Source organism: Schistocerca serialis, chromosome 1, assembly GCF_023864345.2.
Source record: "Schistocerca serialis cubense isolate TAMUIC-IGC-003099 chromosome 1, iqSchSeri2.2, whole genome shotgun sequence".
NCBI lineage: Eukaryota > Metazoa > Arthropoda > Insecta > Orthoptera > Acrididae > Schistocerca > Schistocerca serialis.
Genome location: NC_064638.1, coordinates 460,363,504 through 460,383,169, shown reverse-complemented (window position 1 = coordinate 460,383,169; position 19,666 = coordinate 460,363,504). Strand labels below are relative to the sequence as shown.

Genomic DNA, 19,666 nt, shown 5'->3' with positions numbered 1-19,666 from the left:
GTTCTTGGGATTTTCCTTAGAAGCAGTCCTGGAGTCGACTCATGATAGCAAGGAAATGTGTTTGCTTTAACAGCGATTTTCTTGTCTAAAAAGTGTCTCGTAACGCAACAACTGACATCGAACAGTGGATCGTGTCTTAGATAACATCAACTTGAGGCAGTGAAACGTGATTTATTTTTTACAACAGCGTTTCAAAGATAGCAAGGTCATGTAGTGTTATAGTGCTGAAACGGCTGAATCCTGAAAACAAACTGGTCCTCTGCCAATCAACTTTGTTTCCCCCGTTTTGACGCATGTGGTATTAGACTGCTTGTGCAGTATTTTTCACACGTATACGCTCTTGAATTGTTCGGAAGCGTAATAATTACATTCTTTTCAAAATGTGACGGAACTGTTCTCATGAATTTCATCCAAGAGTTTACATAGGTTTTTGCTCCACACTTTGGTTTACTGTCCAGAGAGATCCGTTGGTTCATCAATAACTGGATATTTACTCCTTTCGTGTTTCGTGCTAAGTTTTATCCGATTGCCACCGCATAGTCCTACGTATGTTTCATGCTTCCTCACGTTTAAAATGTAGCCCTCCAGTTGTTAGTGTCGGTTGTGCGGTACGGTCGTGACATTCTTAGTGAGCATCGGAGAGAGGAGAGCAGACGCAGGTGTGCGTGCCGGGAGATGGTAATCCCCCAGGGCTGACCCGCTCCTTGGAAGAGCGCATGCCCATTAGGGGCTGCCCATTATTTGGACCCCTCGGCGTTTATGATGGCGCGTGCGTGCGGTTCTCGGCCGCTCGCCTTTTGTTTGGCGCGGCCAGCTTCTCTCCCCGGTTCCAATCGCCTTGTCGTGCTGGTGTTCCCATCGAGTATCTCTTCATGCGTAGCGCCAGATATTGACCACAATGTCGCATGAAACCACGACTAAAACCGATCTTTTCCCTGTCGTTTCCTGAGCGCTAGAAGGCCAGAGAGAAGAGATTTTAGGTCCACCTGTTATGCAAACATGTGTTCTTTTTGTAAGGGGCAGTCTTATGAAAAGGAGACAGGCTACACACTTAGGTGACAGAAGTCAAGGGGTACCTCCTAATATTGTGTCGGACCTCCTTTTGCCCGACTCGACATAGGGTGGACTCAACAAATCATCGAAAGTACCCTGCAAAAATATTGAGCTATACTGCCTATTAGCCGTCCATAATAGCGAAAGTGTTGCCGGTGCAAGATTTTGTGCACGAACTGACTTCTCGATTATGTCCCATAGATGTTTGATGAGGAATCTGGGTGGCCAGATCATTCGCTCGAATTATCGAGAATGGTCTTCAACTCAATCGCGAACAATTGTGGGCCAGTGACATGGCGCATTGTCATCCATAAAAATTCCATTCTCAAATTCTGTGGCACAGGATACAGCAACTGTGGTAATGTTACAGAGAGAATTCAGTTGTGGTTGCAAAAAAGAAGATGTCTTTATTAGTTCTTCATTTGGGACGCGTTTCGCCTGTATTTAAAAGCGTCTTCAAACAACTGAACTACAGGTAAATAATCATCTCATGAAACGAGAAGTCAACGTATAAAATTACACCCTAAAAAAAATGGGACAAGCACAAGCAAAACGCTGAAATACGGAACAATGCCGATAGTCCCAATTCGTGGATGTTTACAGTAGTGTGGTGACTCTTCACCAGCCAGTAATGGTAATAAGGGGAATTCTCATATGGTAAGATGAAACTCACTTAAAGCCTGTTTACATCTGTCGTGTGTGCACAACCTTACGTGTTAGCATTGATCTGACTAGACATAAAGTAAGGGTTACGGTGTCGTAGTACCGGTACTACGACACCGTAGGCCTTAGTTTTTATCTAATCAGACGAGTGCTAGCACGTAAATTGTGCATACATGACGAATGCAGACAGGTCCTGTTTTGTGTTTGAGGAGTGTCGTATCCATATGATGATTGTTGATGTTTTGACAGAACATGTATTTTTAAAAAGTGATTTTTCATCTTACAGTATGTGAGTTCCCCTTTGTTAATACGGGGTGTATACGACCCGGGACAACCGGGAGATCCGGGAAAAACCCGGGAATTTTTTCATCCGGGAGAAAACCGGGAAAAACCCGGGATATTTTTAGAATTCCGGGAATTTTTCATTGTTTGAGTTTTCAGTTAAATTTTTTTAATTTTGACTGGTAAGAACCGATATTCTAACAAAGGATATTACTGTATCCCGCTACTGCAGAATAATACTTCAACAATAAAACATAAACGAGAGAAAAAAACGAAAATAAATTGCAAAGGCAGTGCGCCATATACAACAACGACACACAGTTCTCATGCAAGCGTCTGCCAATTGAAAACGTGTCAAAGGCTTTAGGAAGACTATGCAGTGCTTCATAACAACAAATTGCCTTCAATGAGCGTGAAGTCGCAACTGTTTACATTCGATTTGTTTTAGCAGTTACGTGCGGGCTCATGCGCATGCGCAGTTGAGTGACGTTGAGTAGTGATTCTCCCGCTTCTGGCTACAGGAATGTGGCTGTTGGCTGTGCAAGCAGTCGCAGCAAGCAGTTAGATGCTACCGGAAAAAAGGGGGAGATGCTACCGGAAAAAGGGGGAGCCAAAGTCATATTCTTGGGGGAAAAAAAAAAATGTTTCACAAAGCGCCTAGCATCCGGCGCACGTTTGTCTATCGATTATTCACAGGATTTTGAAACGCTTCCTTGTTGGTTTTTGAACATTTTTGAACACATTTTAAGTTGATTTCTGAATGAATCATAAGTTGACTTTTGAATGCATGCATAGTGTACGTGATGTTTCTGTCAGGAGAATCCTCTTCGCATCTAGAAATAAACTTTCCGCAGACAAAAGGGGGCGGGGCAATACGAGCTGAGGGAGTAAAGCCGAACGGTTGAATGCCAATCGCTGTCTGATTATGTGGTTGATTGGGTTTGCGAATGATCAGAATTGTTATAATTACTAGCGAAATCCATAGATTCAGACTACCAGACTGGAAATAAACGACTAACAGGAATAACAGGTGAGAAAGATTACGCAGTATCTTCTCGGTGTATCCAAGAAAATGAAATTTTGACAGAAAAATTTTGGCCAGATCGCTACACTAGTAAGGACCAGTTGTACAGTCCCCGGCTAGCAGACGCGTAAGTTCTATTCAGGAAGTAACGCGGAAAACGTGTTGTTCGAACACGTAATAACGCCTAACCGGAAAATAATCGCGGGATAACTAAACCTGCGATTCTGACAGGGTTAGCGAACAAATTTTGACAATGGCAGCAATAGCTACAGAATTTGTGATGACAAGATTGTTAGAACGAGGAAGGAGAAGAAACGAGGACATCACATAAATTATGGAAGAATAAGACGATTCCAAATTTATATAAAAATTTCATAAGACTACTTTTCGATCTCATGCTTGAGAAGCTGGTGCTTATGAATGAAATATGAAACTATTTCCTAACATAAAGCTTTTTGCTTGTAGGAGGCCTAATAGGCATTTGATATTGGCACCTCGTGGATTACATTCTGTCGTGTTATAAAAATGGCCGTTTGTGCCAAAACAAACTCGTTTATTTGGTGTGTTACAAAATCGCTGCCATATTAGAAAGGCCTATTTTGTTTTATCTACCAGACAGTGACAAAATAGACGTAATCAGGTCGAGAAACCACACAAGTCTTGGGTATTATTTGTATTAACAGCTTTTTCAGTATTAGATAACGACATTTCGATTTTTCATGTAGCAAAACGTTTGGCGAACTTTGATGAGGTAATAGATTCTTCCGCAGAAAGGAAAGCAGGCCATGTAAAGCTGTAGCAAGATTAGAGAGAAAAAAAATGCTAGGAGCTAAGGTTTGAAGAAATGTGTAATTTCTTGCTTATCTCTTGTCAGTTTTTATGTATCCTATATTTAATTTTATGTCACACAAAACAGCAAGTTATTAACTAATAGGCAATAAAGATTCAGATTTTGTGAAGAGTTCTTGTTCTCTCGATTACAAATAATCCCATCCGCTATTAATTGCGAGATTTTGTTTAAAGAGGGGCAGGCTGTCAAACCCGGTCGATTGGGAGCAGGAGAGGCACCACAGGACTTTTCAATGTTCACTCGCCTGAATATAGTTTGGACCTGGGGTAGAAAAATGCTTTATGAAGAGGCGTGGCACTGCACTTTGGCATACTTAAGACCAAATAATATGTCCTACATTTCCTCGAATACATATGTTTTATGGTCAGACTTTTCAGAAAGATGTGCGCTACAAGATGAACATATTTTGAAAATTCTTGCAGTCAATGTATTTGAAACGAAGTGTTTAATTCCACAGTACTGGCTAGTTTCAACTGTTCGCTGCATTTAAAGTGCACGTTTTCATTTTCTAGCACGTATGGCATTATGTCATAATAAAGAACCAAACATGATATAATACAGTACTGGTGCTCCAAGAAAACTACACTGAAAAGCTTAATATCAGGACGAGGTCTACATCATTAGGAATCCGGACATACGAATGTGCACTTTAAGTATGCACTTTAAATGTGCACATTTTAATAATGTTTACGAAATTCCGATGCTCTTGCAGTATCCTCTGATGTCTTTTTTCTTTTATGACATAATGTATGATCTTTCAATGTTTTACACGTACGTACATACGGGCTTCCTACGTCATGATAGCTACCCAAGCGCGGAGTCGCCTGTTATCTGCGCTTTGTGGCAACTGCTGAAACGAACCTATTTCTAACAGGTCGCGAAAAAATATTGCGAATAGTGGTTTGAAAAGCGTTACTTTCAAAGTAAATATCCGTTTACGTAAGTTGAACTATGTGCAAGAATGTACCATGAATTTATTAAATCACAGAGCGCTTGACTCTCATTTAAAAATCAGTTCTTTGATGAGGCGCCATTTAGAAGAATTTCGAACCCTGAAGATCATTTATGTCATTATTAAAAATTTTACTGGTATATTTGTGTGATACATCTTAAAGTGTAACACGCGCAAAAAAGATCAACAGTATATGCGAAAGCTTAGCTTCTCTTGTAGCTTGAGAACAATATTATATGTGAAAACGTTGCTTTTCTTGTAACAACACTATGTATATTAATTTAAACTATTAACTTTCGCTGTTTGTGAGGTCGTGCTACTTAACAGTGATGTTGCTGTTGGCTGACTACATCACGTGTCCTGAATATCCGCTGTCATCGGCTGGCGAGATCACGTGACATGAGCTGCGAACGGCCTACAAGAGCGCATCGAAATCTCGTTTTCAATGATTCGGAAAGTAACATGCGGTGTTTGGTGGAATTCCAGTGTATACTTTCGTAATGCGAAAAAAACGCAGCGTACATGTTGCTGCACACCAAAAGTGTTTCCAAAACGTGTCTTTTTCCCTGAGTTTCGTTTTCTAAAGTGCCGGGATATTGTACGCCCGGGTATAAAACCATAACCATTCAAAAGATTGATAAGGGAAAAAATACTGTCACCCGGGAGAAACTGTATTTTAACCGGGTAATCCGGGAAAAATCCGAGATTTTTTTTTCCTTGTCCACGTATACACCCTGTACTATTACTGGCTGGTGGTGCGTCACCACACTACTGTAAACCTTCACAAGGTACAAACTGGGATTACTGGCATTGTTCTGTATTTTAGCGTTATACCTGCACTTTCCCCATTTTTCCCAGGATGTAATTTTATATGTTTTATTCGTCATTTCATGAGATGATTATTTACCCATAGTTCGATTGTCTGAAGATGCCTTTAAATAAAGACGAAACGTGTCGCAAATCAAGAACTAATAAAACCATCTTTCTTTTTCAACCACGACTGAGTTCTTTCTGCAAAAATTCCATCTTTGTTTGGGCACATTAAGTCTATGAATGACTGCAGATGGTCTTCAAGTAACCGAAATAACCATTTCCAGCCAATGATCGTTTCAGTTGGACCAGAGCACCCAGTTCATTCCATGTAAACACAACCCACATTATTACGCAGCCACCACTAGCTTGCACCGTGACTTGTTGACGACTTGGGTCCACGGTTTCGTGCGGTCTGCGCCACAGTCGAAGTCTTCCATCAACTCCTATCGATTGAAACTGGGATTCATATGACCAGTCCACCGTTTTCCAGTCGTCCAGGGTTAGCCGATAAGGTCACGAGCCCAGGAGAGGAGGGCTGCAGGCGATGTCGTGCCGTTAGCAAAGGTACTCCCATCGGTCGTCTGCCGCCATAGCCCGTTAAGGCAAAATTTCACCGCAATGTCCTAACAGTTTCGTTTGTCGTACGTCCCACATTGATTTCTGCGGTTATTTCACGCAATGTTGCTTCTCTGTCAGCACTGACAATTCTGTGCAAAAGCCGCTGCTCCCGCCCGTTAACTGAAGGCTGTCGGTCACTGCGTTGTCCTTGGTAAGAGGTAAAGCCTGAAATCTGGTATTCTCGGACCACTCATGACACTGTGAATCTCGGAATACTGAATTCCCTAACGATTTCAGACATGAAATGTCGCGTGCCTCTAGCTCCAAACCATTCGACATTCAAAGTCTGTTAATTCCCGTCTTGCGGCCGTAATCATGTCGGAAATCGTTTCACATGAATCACCTGAGTAGAAATAATAGCTCTCTTATACCTTGTGTACGCGATACTACTGCAATCTGTTTACGTGGATATCGCTATCCCAGGACTTTTGCCTCTTGGGACGCTGGAGCGTTCTCGCTTCCCGCGCCCGGGTTCCCGGTTTCGATTCCCAGCGGGGTCAGGGATTTTTCTGCCTCGTGATGACTGGGTGTTGTGTGCTGTCCTTAGGTTAGTTAGGTTTAAGTAGTTGTAAGTTCTAGGGGACTGATGACCATAGATGTTAAGTCCCATAGTACTCAGAGCCATTTGAACTTTTTTTTGGACGCTGGTAAATTGGGAATCAGGAAGGAACAGCGCGAATGTTCACCATTGCGTCAGCGCGTCGTGTGTGCTTCAGCTTCAAATGGCTCTGAGCCCTATGTGACTTAACATCTATGGTCATCAGTCCCCTAGAACTGAGAACTACTTAAACCTAACTAACCTAAGGACATCACACAACACCCAGTCATCCCGAGGCAGAGAAAATCCCAGACCCCGCCGGGAATCGAACCCGGGAACCCGGGCCCGGGAAGCTAGAACGCTTCCGCACGATCACGAGCTTCGGACGCTTCGGCTTCACTATGGAGTCCGGGAAAGAGGAACAGCGAGGTGGTAGCGCGGTTTTTGTTTCCGGAAGGAGTGTCAGGAAGTGAAATTCACGCCTGAATGTCTGCTGTGTATGACGAACACATTCTGGCACGTGTGCTTGTGTTTGCGTTGAACAAACAACTTCGAGAAGGCAGGGCGTCATTGAAAGACAGCAGGCGGCCAGGATAGGCTCGCCGTGTCATTACTCCCTTTTGTCACTGCTGTGGTGGACGCTGTTGTCAGAAACGACCGACGGCAGACGATGGAAGACATTCGGCTCATTTTTGGCGTATGCCACACTACCGTTCGTTCACGCCATCATGACAGAGCCGCTGCAGTTCGGAAAATTTGTCCTCGGTGAGTTCCCCCCAGCCTGACGGGAGAACCGAATGTCGACACCACTGCAGCACAAAGAACGGTATCGCGATGAATATCGTTCTCTGTCCCATGTTGTTGCGGGAGATGAAACATGTCATCAAAAAGGTTCAAATGGCTCTGAGCACTATGGGACTTAACATCTGTGGTCATCACTCCCCTAGAACTTAGAACTACTTAAACCTAACTAACCTAATGACATCACACACATCCATGCCCGAGGCAGGATTCGAACCTGCGACCATAGCAGTCGCGCGAAAACATGTCATCGTTTTGAGCCTTTGACCTTGCGCCAGAGCCAACAATGGAAGCACATGGATACGCCCCCACTGAAAAAATCCAAAGCCGTGGCACGCCAGCTCCGAAAAAGTGATGATGAACTTTTTCTTTGACTGCAATGGGCCGCTGCTGATTAACTTTCTGGAACACGACGCCACAATTAACGCACATCGGTACGCGAACATTTTGCAAAAATCAAAGCGCACAATCAAGTCCAAACGCCAAGAATTGTTGACGGATGGCATCATTCTGTCTGCAAAATAATTCCCTCCCATATGTAGCCAAGGTGGTTTCGAGCAGTACTTTCACTGCGAAGCACTCACACATCCTCCGTGCAGTGTGTGTGTGTGCGTGTGTGCGTGTGTGTGTGTGTGTGTGTGTGTGTGTGTGTGTGTGTACGTGTACGCTTTTGTAGTCATTTTTGTGCACGATTGCATGGTATAATGTAGTCGTTTATGTATGTCTTCTTTCTGCTGTTGCTCTTTGCATGTGGAAGTTTTCTTCCATGTTAAGAGCTTCAAAAGCAGAAGAAATCTCTTCACTGGCCAGATCTGTAACTTATTGCTCATTCAAAGGCCAATTTTAACTTATTAACTGGCATGTTGTTTTTGCCTTGTTAACCTCCCAAAATGTCTTTATGGATTCAGTACAAGTGTTGTTGCGTTCTTATACTTTACTAACGTTCCAGCGGCCCAATTACTTTTATAAAGTCGTCTCTGGTGACTATTTCTTGTAAGACACTTTTTTTTCACGTACCAATCTTGAACCTGTTAGCACTGATTGTTATAAATAGTGAGCTCATCTTTTACGGTGTGTGACAGCATGTCCGAGGAATTTTAGGCGTCCTTATATATGCTGTCATTGAACTCATCAGTTAAAATGTAAAGGTATGCTGTTCTCTTGTTCCAGTTTCTCATGTGGGACCGTATTTTTTTTTTTTTCCAGAATATTTTAGATTTTTGCTGTCCACATTATGTAAGTTACGAGTAGTTTCAGATGCACGGGGTATCTAATGCGCGTCGTGCATCTGTATCACTGTTTTGTATCAGGCAATTTTACTTTTTTGTTTTAGGAAGTGTGCATTAGTCCCAGCGTCTTTTGGAGCTTAGTGGCTGGTTCTAATATTCCTCATTGCCCAACCCTTTCCATTTTTGGTTTATCGAACATATTGAACGAAGATGCCAACGAATCGTTCCACTTTATTTCGTAATTATCATATAAAACATCAACAGTTATCAAAATTTCTTCGTGGTTTATTTGTAGCTTCTGCCATCGGGGATCGCAGAGCGCGCCCATCGTTAAAAACGAGTTTCTCTCGCTGTCTTTCTGAATCAGTTTGTAACTTGTAATATCCATTTCTCTTGGCTTCCCGCGTTCACCCTTTCCCTCTCCTGCCCTCCTCGCATTCGTCCTGGTTTTTCGTCCTTTTTTTATTTGTTGTGAAGAGGGTAGACGACTGTAGTAGATAGAGTAAGTGTAATATTGTGGCTGTTGCATAATGCTTTTGAACAACAGTATTGAATGTTTGTGCTCTGATTATGAAAGATCGGGCAATATCTAAGCGAGTCCGCTATTTATTTGCTGCAGTGTTTTGAGGATAATGAACGGTAATGTAGGGAAACTGCATGTCTAAAAGCATTTGTATTGTTGTTTCGGAAAGACGGACTGATGCCTGTTGAGGGAAAGCACTTGTGTTTCATCTGTTTTTATACCTAAGTGTTTTTCAATTTTTTAGATGCTTAGGGGGCTTTGTTTCCTCTGATACACAAACTTGTTCATGGATAAAATTGCGAAGATACGTGCGAGAACGAATACGCAGTTCATCTCCAGTTTACAGGAGGGTAGTTCCTAAAGTAAATATCTCGAATTTATTCGTTTAGAAGTAATGAAATCAGCAAAGAAACGCATTTCTGCGTTTCTTGGACATTTATCACTGATACTGCGTGTCATGCTTGCAAGAATCCGTAGCACACCGGCGGGAGAAGTCCGGAGCAAGCGTCTTTCAAAAATGGCTCTGAGCACTATGGGACTTAACATCTGAGGTCATCAGTGCCCTAGAACTTAGAACTATTTAAACCTAACTAACCCAAGGACAGCACACACATTCATGCCCGAAGCAGGATTCGAACCTGCGATCGTAGCGGTCGCGCGGTTCCAGACTGAAGCACCTAGAACCGCTCGGCCACACCGACCGGCTAGCGTCTTTCAGCGGTATACATACGTACCCTGTTGGAGTTTCTGGGCTGAGCATTATGTTACAGAAGTTAATAAAAAAGAAACTAATCGTGGATGTGATATGGTCAATATCCAGTGATACGACAGTAACGCAACAATGAAATAACATCGAAAGTTGCAAATCTCACTTTTTTTGTTTACTCGATCGGGCAAATAAAAAAACTGAAATTTGAGACTTTGGCTGGTTTTTCGTTGTACTAATTTACATTTGTTTTTGAGCTAGTGGCACGTACGTATGTCTCTTACCCACGACCTATTTGACGTTTTATTCCAGCCTGAACTATCTCGTTGCTTTCAACCTCTACGCACGGCATGTCTTTCTGCCATTAAACCAGCCTGTTGAGCGCACAGTTGTACATTGTGTACATCGAATTCCTGATCGTAGAGCAGCACACTACGTGAAATATGTATTTTTCGGAATTCCCACCTTTCTTCTGAACGCGTAGTCCAACAACATGTGTAGGAGCAATAACACATCTCCGAAATGGTGCAGCATAATCCTACTATCATCACACGGCGACTTTCTATACGTCTCAGTATTCAACGAACATGTGTGTGACAAACATTACATGCTGAAAACTTGTACTTATTTCACATACAGAATGTGCACAATCTTTACATTGGCCACAATGCCACACGATTTGAATTTTGTTACTGGTTAACTGACAATCTTCATTTTCTTTCACTAATACTATTCACCAATGGTACCACCTTCACATACACACGTAATAATCATCGATGGTCGCAGGAAATTCACACGCTCCAGTGGAACCCAATTTCCAAGTTCGTTTTTTGGTCAATGTTTGGTGCGGTGTGACTGGTAACATGTTGATAGGCACAGTCATTTTGGAAGATATAATGACGGGACAGAATTATTTGCATATTATTATTAGAAAATTTGTTTACTGAACACCTTGAGGTTGTTCATTTGGCCACGCGGACTGCAGTGTACTTCCAGCATGACTGAGCCCCTCCACATTTTACGAGACACGTGAGGAAACATCTCCACCGGCCGCAGTGGCCGAGCGGTTCTAGGCGCTTCAGTCTGGAACCGCGCGACCGCTGCGGTCGCAGGTTCGAATCCTGCCTCGGGCATGGATGTGTGTGATGTCCTTAGGTTAATTAGGTTTAAGTAGTTCTAAGTTCTAGGGGACTGATGATGTTGAGTCCCATAGTGCTCAGAGCCATTTGAACCATTTGAAACATCTCCGTCGCAATTACCCTAATCGCTGGATTGGTCATGGTAGTACAACTAACGGGCCGCCAACACTGCCAAACTTTACGCCATTAGATTTTGTTCATGTTGTTTGACGAAGTCTGGGGTGTACAAACGATATGTGAATACGCGAGTTGAACTGGTTAGTAGCATCATGGACGCTACTGCCCTCGTTAGGGAACGTGCAAAGGCACTCGGACAAACAACACATGTTGTCCGAAGAGTGCACGAATAGACGGTGGGTTATTCGAAGGTTTGTTGTCAACTATACAACAGTTGTGCTGTAACATGTACGATTATCCTTGGAGGTGAATGTGCTATAAAAAGTTTTTATTCAATCGATACTTTTAAACACCTGCGTACATGTATAAACCTGTATTGAATAATACAGAAAATCAATAACAGTATGCATTAAATGTGTTCTATCTTGAAAACTATTCGTAATAGGGTATATTTTCGTATAAAGTTTGTTCCTTCACATGATCGTTCCACTCACATCCATGAATATTGATCATTCTTCCTGGGACACCCTCTTAGTTATAGCTTGTTGACGTGTGCGATTCGGACGTGATGTCAGAGCAAATATTTCATCCGTGGTGTCAGCACTTTCATAAGAGCAAACCGAACGCCGGGGAACACAGATGAATTTCCAGTGTATGAATAGGACATTCACGGCCAACTAGCGAGACACCATGAGTAAATTAGTTCAAAATTCAATATTGGAAATTGCCAACCGCTCTACATCGTCAGAGATTTGTACAACAAATGCAAAATGGTAGCACGATGAGCATTTCGACAATTGACGCTCTTGTAACTTGTTCCAAAGAATGAGCATCTGTATGTTACTTTTGATCAATGAGAAATGATTTTATTTTGTATTGTGACGGAAGACGAGAGTTTTATCTATCACGGAGATAATCGCCCATTCAGGAAACGGGAACATCCAAAATCCCCTGGTTGAATAGTAGTGGCGAGGTCATGGTGACAGTGTTTGAGGCCACAAAAGGTGTCGTATTGGTCGAAATCCTCCAAGAATAGGCCGTGAATACCCAGCGATACTGCAGTATACTGAGAAGGATCAAAGTAGATTTTCGATGTAAGGGACCAGAACTGCTGTCGTCAAATGTTATGATTCTGCATGACAGTGTGAGATCTCAAATTACGTTTGCAGCGCCATTCCTTGTGGAGAGGTTCGGTTGAGTAAGCATGGATATCTCCGTCCGTCCCCCTCTCACCCCTGCCCCACAATCTGTGTATATTTGCCATCTCACTACCACTGACGTTGCACTTATTCCTGCTATTGATGAGGGAGCTCTTGTATAGACTATGTAGAAGTAACATAACAAGGAAACCTGTTGTTTCTGCTTTTGTAAGAACGCATTGCTGTAACCAGTCAGAGGATTATACCTCGAAAATCAAGTGGATGTATTCAATTTATAGGGCGTGTATGTATTGTATGTTTGACTTTTGGATAACCAGTGACACTGTTTTTCAGTGGTCACTTGTTCCTTTTCAAGTCTTTATTAAGTATACGTGATGTAAATCGACTGGAAAAGGAGCTTTTTCCCACTGAAAGACAGTGTCACCGGTTACCCAAAAGTCGAACATTCAATGCATACATGCCTTATTAATTGAGATAAATGAAGAAAGAAAAAGAAGTCCTAAACACAGTAAAATGCAGAAAACTATGTCTCGGTCAAGTAATGAGGAATGAAAACAGGTATAAACTGTTGTCACATTCTTCAAGGAAAAGTACCTATAAAAGAGGACAAGGAAGAAGAACGTCTTGGCTCGGAAACTGTAGGAAACTGACTTCGCACACAGCGAGAAATTTTTTCGAACATGCAAAAATGATGGTCACCAACATCCGTAACGGACAGGCACTAGAAGAAGAAGAAGAAGAAGAAGAACATTCTGAAACGCATCGTGGGAAGTAGAATTTAATAAAGATGGCCCGTTACAGCAATTTCTATTTTCAATTGATATTCATAACGATCACAGTCAAGCTTAACGTAATATATAGGAACTTGCATTATGCTGCAGCTGAAAAATAGGTGCACAACGTGTCTCGTAATTGAAATAAATGTTAGCAGCGTCGTCATAAGTTACTTTGAGAAGTATCTATTTTTTATTTCTTGATAGTGACTAGTTTCGGACACTTGTGTCCATTTTCAAATCACCCGTGCAATAAGTCTGACAGATGCAGGCAATAGCCCGTGTACAGACACTGCCCCTGCAGTAATCAAGGCGATGTATTGCCAACTTAGCAACAGAAAATTTAATTGCTGTTGTTATGAAAAGAAAGGTACTTCTCAATGCAAGTTAGGACGAAGTTACAACCATTTTTTTCAATTAACGTAATATGTTCACTTTTTTAAGAGTTACAAAAATTGTTTCAATGTTGCTACAAACTATGTGGTATATTAAAAGTGAGATAGGGGATTTTTTTTCGAGGTAAACTTTCCAGACAGAAGAGATTTGCGCACTTTTCTGTCAGAAATAGGCTCGTTCGTGGCGGGTAGAGGTCAGGTATCTTTAGTTTCGTAGTAGCCCTTACAAATATACTTATTTACTGTTGTCGTGACGTGTGAGAGAGGAGACTGTTCGCTTTTCGCGCTCTCTTCTACAACGAGCGCGGCGCAGAGCGCAGAACCGGGCAGATGGAGACGGGATGCACTGGCGAGTGCCTTCCCAGGTAGGCGGTTGTTGAACCCAGGTTCATGAACTGCGGCGCCGTTTTCCAGCGTCGCAGCGGCTGAAGCGAGTCGTGACGCGGCGGGGTGGGCATTCACCCATTGGCGACCGCCGGCGCGACGTCACCGCGCGGCGGCGCGCCCGCAGCCAATGCCAGAACCCGCACCCGCGGAACTCGCTACAAATTGCTCTCTGGAACCCGTTCCTAGATTTTTAGCAACTGCTCTAGGTGCTCACCCTCGATGTCGTCGGCAGCAGCTGCAGTGTGTGTGCTTCCCCCTCGCGGAGCTATCGCTGCGTGCCGACACTGCGCGCTAGCCAGTGTGAGTCAGTTCCCGACTGCGTGTTTGTGTACCTACGGGCCACTTACTTCGAGCCGTGGCCTAATTTGAGGCTCGTTGCAGTGATCAGCAGGTGATTGGCGCCGTCTCTGCTGCCTCCACGGTGAGTGAGATGCGGCCGGCGAGCTGTGTGCACCTGCTGCGGCAGCCGCAAGAAGCCGGAACAAGCCTGCGGGGCCCGCGCGCCGGGGTCAATAGACTCTGCGACAAGCGCACTCGCACATCCGCTGCTCAGCCCTGCGCGGCACTAACCGAGTCGTCTTCCCAGACTAGTGGGAGAGTATGCATTAATACCAGACTCTGGCCGAAGACTAGGAGGAAAGACCAGCTGTCAGTGATTGCTGTATTTACCTTTGCGATTAAGGGTAACTACTGTAGGTTGTCGTAGGTCGACGTTTCTTGAGACCATCGCGTGCCCATTTCACGCGTTCAGCCTCGATATATTCACCTGTGAGTAGAATAGTTGAATATTTTCGCAGTTACAAATACGGTCTCAGAAATTTTGAAGGTCACGGGGATAAAATGAAGGGACGAAAGGGTATATACAATTTCTGTACAAACCAGACTGCAGCTGTAAGAGTCGAAGTACACGAAGGAGGGACATTAGTTGAGACGGGGACAACACAGGGTTGTAGCCTGTCCCCTAGGTTATTCAGTGTGTACATCGTTACGTCGAGCAGTTAGTAAAGGAAACGAAAGAGAACTTTGGAAAGGCTATTAAGGTTGACATCGTATTTGTGTCAAAGGCATCAAAGGGTTTGGATGATCAGTTGAACGAAATGGGTAGTGTTTTGGAAGAGGTTATAAGATAAACACCAAGAAAAATTAAACAAACGTATTGGATTAGGAAATGAGACACTACAAGTATTCCATACGTTTTGTTATTTGGTTAGGAAAATAACTGACGATTGCCTAAGTAGAAAGATATAAAATGCAGTCTGCCAGTAGCAAAAAAAAGCATTTTTGAAAATGTGAAATATGATAATTTCGAATAGATTGCATATTATACTCTAGCGTCGAGAACTACATCAAACCAGTTTTCAGACTAAAGAATACAACACAAAAGACGGCTGATACAGCGCCTTACTTCTGAGTAAGCCACAGTAGAGATCTAATATCTTTCCTGACCCATACTGTGAATTTTATAGTGTGAGCGCTGTATATCTTAGCCTTATACTTAAAGCTTATAAGTAGAATATATATAATTTTTTACTTTCCATCTTAGTGTATGGTAAGAACGCAGCAGTGTAACGATTGTGCAATTGTAAGTAAAGAGCCTCTGACTGCAAAAATGGTGTTTATTTTCTTCAGTGCACGATAGATTTCGGGACTGCCAGTCCCATATTCAGAGGCGCCTATTCACATAACAGTATTTTGCAAAAAATATGTTACATACGTATGTAACAGCATAAGAGCATTAATTGTTTACTGTATTTACAGATTGTCATACATATCTGTTATAAGACCAGAAATAAAGTTTTTGTGCGTTATATCTGTTTCTACATGGAATTGCGGTTATTCATAGGTATTTTTTGAACCAATTATTTAACGAATAGTATTTTCTTATTTGCCTATGTTAGTGCAGTTGTATATTGTTGGCAATAACTTAACATTTACATGAACCACTTTTCAGTGGGAGTGTCTATATCACTATCTTCAAGAATCAGCCATTTATCATGTTAAAAACAAACCTATTTGAACAAACGAATGACTATTATTTTGAAAGGACATGACATATAACAAAACACTATTTTATGGCCCGTGGGCTACATAGTCACAGGTTAAAATTAGGTAAACTATTCACCTGTGAGACGGTCGTACGATAATAGTTCCTAAAATCAGTAAAAATCATCATGTTTGATGTATGGCTTGGTAGCTCAAAAATCGTAGACAAAATATTAATACAATAATATTTTTACCTTACCTGTATTAAATGTCGTCATGTTATGTTTTCAACCAATTACTATCAAATTTAGGGGCCATTTTCTGTGGGAGTGTGTTTAATGCTCCTTTATTAAGATAAACTACTTCTTTAGTTAAAACCTCAACGATAAAACCTAGTCAGTATTATTTCGGAAGGATACCAGGATGTAGAAAGGTACCCTACAGGCTGCATAATTATGTATTAAAGATTACCACCTACGATAGACTAGATTGTATGTATTACAAAAGAATATACTTCAGCGTGTATCCTATTGAATATAGTAATTATTGTTCTGTCCTATTATAATTTTACATTTACCTAATTTTGAACATATGATTATGCAATCAATAGGGTCACAATAGTACCTTTCTGTGTCCCAGTACTCTTCCAAAATAGTGTTAACTCGGTTTCATCGTAAAGGTTTTTACTCCAGAAATGAAGTCTTACGCGCACTTTTGTTGTAAATGGTCCCTAATTGTACTGATACCTGGATACAAACATTACATGACGATAATTTAATATACACTGATTTTATTGTGCATCATTAATATCTTGTCTTTTTTTTTTTAGTAACCCCACATGATGATTTCTATTGATCTTAGCAACTATTTGGGAACACTGGCGTCATTGAGATCTAGTCCTCCATCTTACCACCCAAACTTCACGGGGACTCTTCAAAAAGCAGCGTAGACATAGTGAACAGCAAAGCTGTTCCTCTCAACGCCCTAAGGCTTCACTAGCCCTTGTGTGCTTGGTGGTCTTACGCTGTTTCCTTCTTTTCTGTTAGAAGCAGCCACGTGGGGCTTACACTGAAGTGACAAGGGTCATGGGATACCTCCTAACATCGTGCCGAACCTCCTTTTGCCTGACCTACTGCAGCAACTAGACGTGGCATGGACTCAACACGTCGTTCGAAGCCGCTGCAGAAATATTTAGCCATGCTGTCTCTATAGCTGTCCATAATTGCGGAAGTGTTGCCGGTGCAGGATTTTGTACACGAACTGACTTCTCGATTATGTTCCATAAATGTTCAGTGGGTGGCCATATTATTCGCTCGAACTGTCCCCAATATTGTTCAAACCAATCGCAAACAATTGTGGCCCAGTGACATGGCGCATTGCCATTCATAAAAATTCCATCGTTGTTTGGGAACGTGAAGTCCACGAATGGCTACAAATGGTCCAGTCAGTGATCGGTTCAGCTGGACCAGAGGACCCAATCCATTCCATGTAGACACAGTCCACACCACTTTCAGCTTGCACAGGGGCTTGTCGACAACTTGGGTGCATGGCTTCGTGGGGTCTGCGCCACACTCGAACACCATCATCGTCTTTTATCAACTGCAATTGGGACTCATCTGTCGAGGCCACGGTTTTCCAGTCGTGTAAGGTCCAACCGATACCGTCACGAGCCCAGGAGAGGCTCTGCAGGCGACGTCATGCTGTTAGCAATGGCACTAGCGTCGGTCGTCTGCTGCCATTGCCCTTTAACGCCAGATTTCGCTATACTAATCGGGTACGCTCGTCGTACGTCCCATAATAATTTCTGCGGTTATTTCACACTGTACTGCTTGTCTCTTAGCACCAACAACTCTACGCAAACGTTGCTCCTGTTGGCCGTTATGTGGGTGCCATCGGCCACTGCGTCGTCCGTGGTGAGAGCTAATTCCTAAAATTTGGTACTCTCGGCACACTCCAGACACTGTGGATACTGGAATACTGAATTCCCCAACAATTTGCGGAAAAAAGTCCCATGCGTCTTGCTCTAACTACCGTTCAAAGTCTGTTAATTGCCGTCGTGGGCCATAGGTTGGAGACCTTTTTACACGAATCATCTGAGTGCAAATGACAGGCCTGCCAATGCTCTGCCCTTTTATACTTTGAGTGCGCGATACTAGCCCCATCTGTATATGTGCATATCGCTGTCCCATGACTTTTGTATCTCCTCAACCTATAAGACAGCAAAAGATGAAAAGTTGAAGAACTACGTCAAGAAATGTTAAGAAACATGAAAACATAATACTAGTGGTATTTTATCGATATGTACTGTTTCGCGAGTACTGTTAGTAGTATTGTTCTTGCTATGCATTATATGTGTGATAGTAATAGAGCTATCACAGTTGCTCTTCCCCGAAACTTTTGTGTGGGTTGACATTTGTATCACACAACAATTAATAAATTTATTGCGAGCTCAGTGTCTCATTATTGCAGCAGTGTAATTTGTACCGAGGAGTTTCCGACTGTCGACAAGGAGTGGTTAAAGGGCGAAGCAGACTGTTAACAGTCCTCGGTTACGCATGAAATGTTTGTAAACAGACCGTACTTGCCTAGCGACAGCCTGATAAGGCCTAACCGCGTCCCCACCACCCAGGCATGGCAAGTGTCTGCCCGGTCGTAACTGTACATGCAGCGAGCGCAGTACGCACGCCCGCCGTGACGTCACGGCCGCTCTTTGCGCGCCCCTCCCCATCCCCCGCCCCCCCCCCCATCCCCCGCCCCGCCCCCCTCTCACGCAGCCACCGCCTCCCCCGCAAGCGCGGCGGCCTCATCCGCATCCACGTCGAGCGGCGCTGCCGCCGGCAAGCGGCTAGGCACGCAGACAAAGGCACACGCACTGCCGCTCGCCTCGGCTCGCTCGTTTGGACTCGGCTCGGCTCGAGCGGCGGTTCGGAGGCGCTCGGTTCGGCACGAAGCAGAACGCGCTGTGTTGGTTGGTCGGCTGGCCTGCCCGGTTGCCCGCTAGCAGCTCGGTAGCCCACCCGCAGCCACTGGCACGGGACAGATTCGGATAAGGTGCGCTCGGGAGTGCATGTGTGTGTTATGTGCGTGTCGGCGTGCGTCGGTGGGGAAGAAGGGACTGCTGGGAGTGGAAGTGGTGTTGCAGCCGCCGGCCGGCCGCAGGCCAAGATTTTGTAGCAGCAGCCGTAGGACCACGTCAGGGATTCCATTCCGTTCTGTCTCGTGCCAACTCAAGTGCTTTTATGGTTTTTTAATGATCTACCTAGCAAGGATTCTTCCGGGTGGCCAGATTTTTATGACAACTCTTCGCCGTCATTTACTATCACTGCCAAAGTTTTATGGACTCATGTAGCATTATAAGGACATGTTTTGAACATTCACTGCCAGTTACTGCCAGATAGCACTGCCAATTCGAAACCTGATCACTGCCACTGACTCACTGATCGGAGATATTTATTACTATTTTACGTAAATCAATGTGTTCTTCCTATTTGCCTTAAGTAGCATTAGTGTTAAAAAATAATATAGGAGTGGACTAAAGACATATTGAAAGTTGCTCAACCGAGAAGTGTTCGTGGAGCTTCCTGACAGCCAGCTCTTTAAACTCGTGGCGCCAGCAGGTAAGTCATGAATGCAGCTGCATATTTCATTTTTTTAATGTTC

General features: G+C 43.3%; 2 protein-coding genes across 2 annotated transcripts in view; both read left to right on the top strand.

The window, feature by feature from the left end:
• The window catches only part of LOC126473251 (histone demethylase UTY-like), a 207,174-nt gene that overhangs the window by 89,914 nt on the left and 97,594 nt on the right, over nt 1–19,666 (top strand). The window lies entirely within an intron of this gene.
• The window catches only part of LOC126473238 (histone demethylase UTY), a 224,612-nt gene continuing 223,932 nt past the window's right edge, over nt 18,987–19,666 (top strand). Inside the window, exon 1 of the mRNA XM_050100158.1 lies at nt 18,987–19,623. The gene's annotated coding sequence lies outside the window, so the exon portion shown is untranslated. The remainder of the gene's footprint in view (nt 19,624–19,666) is intronic.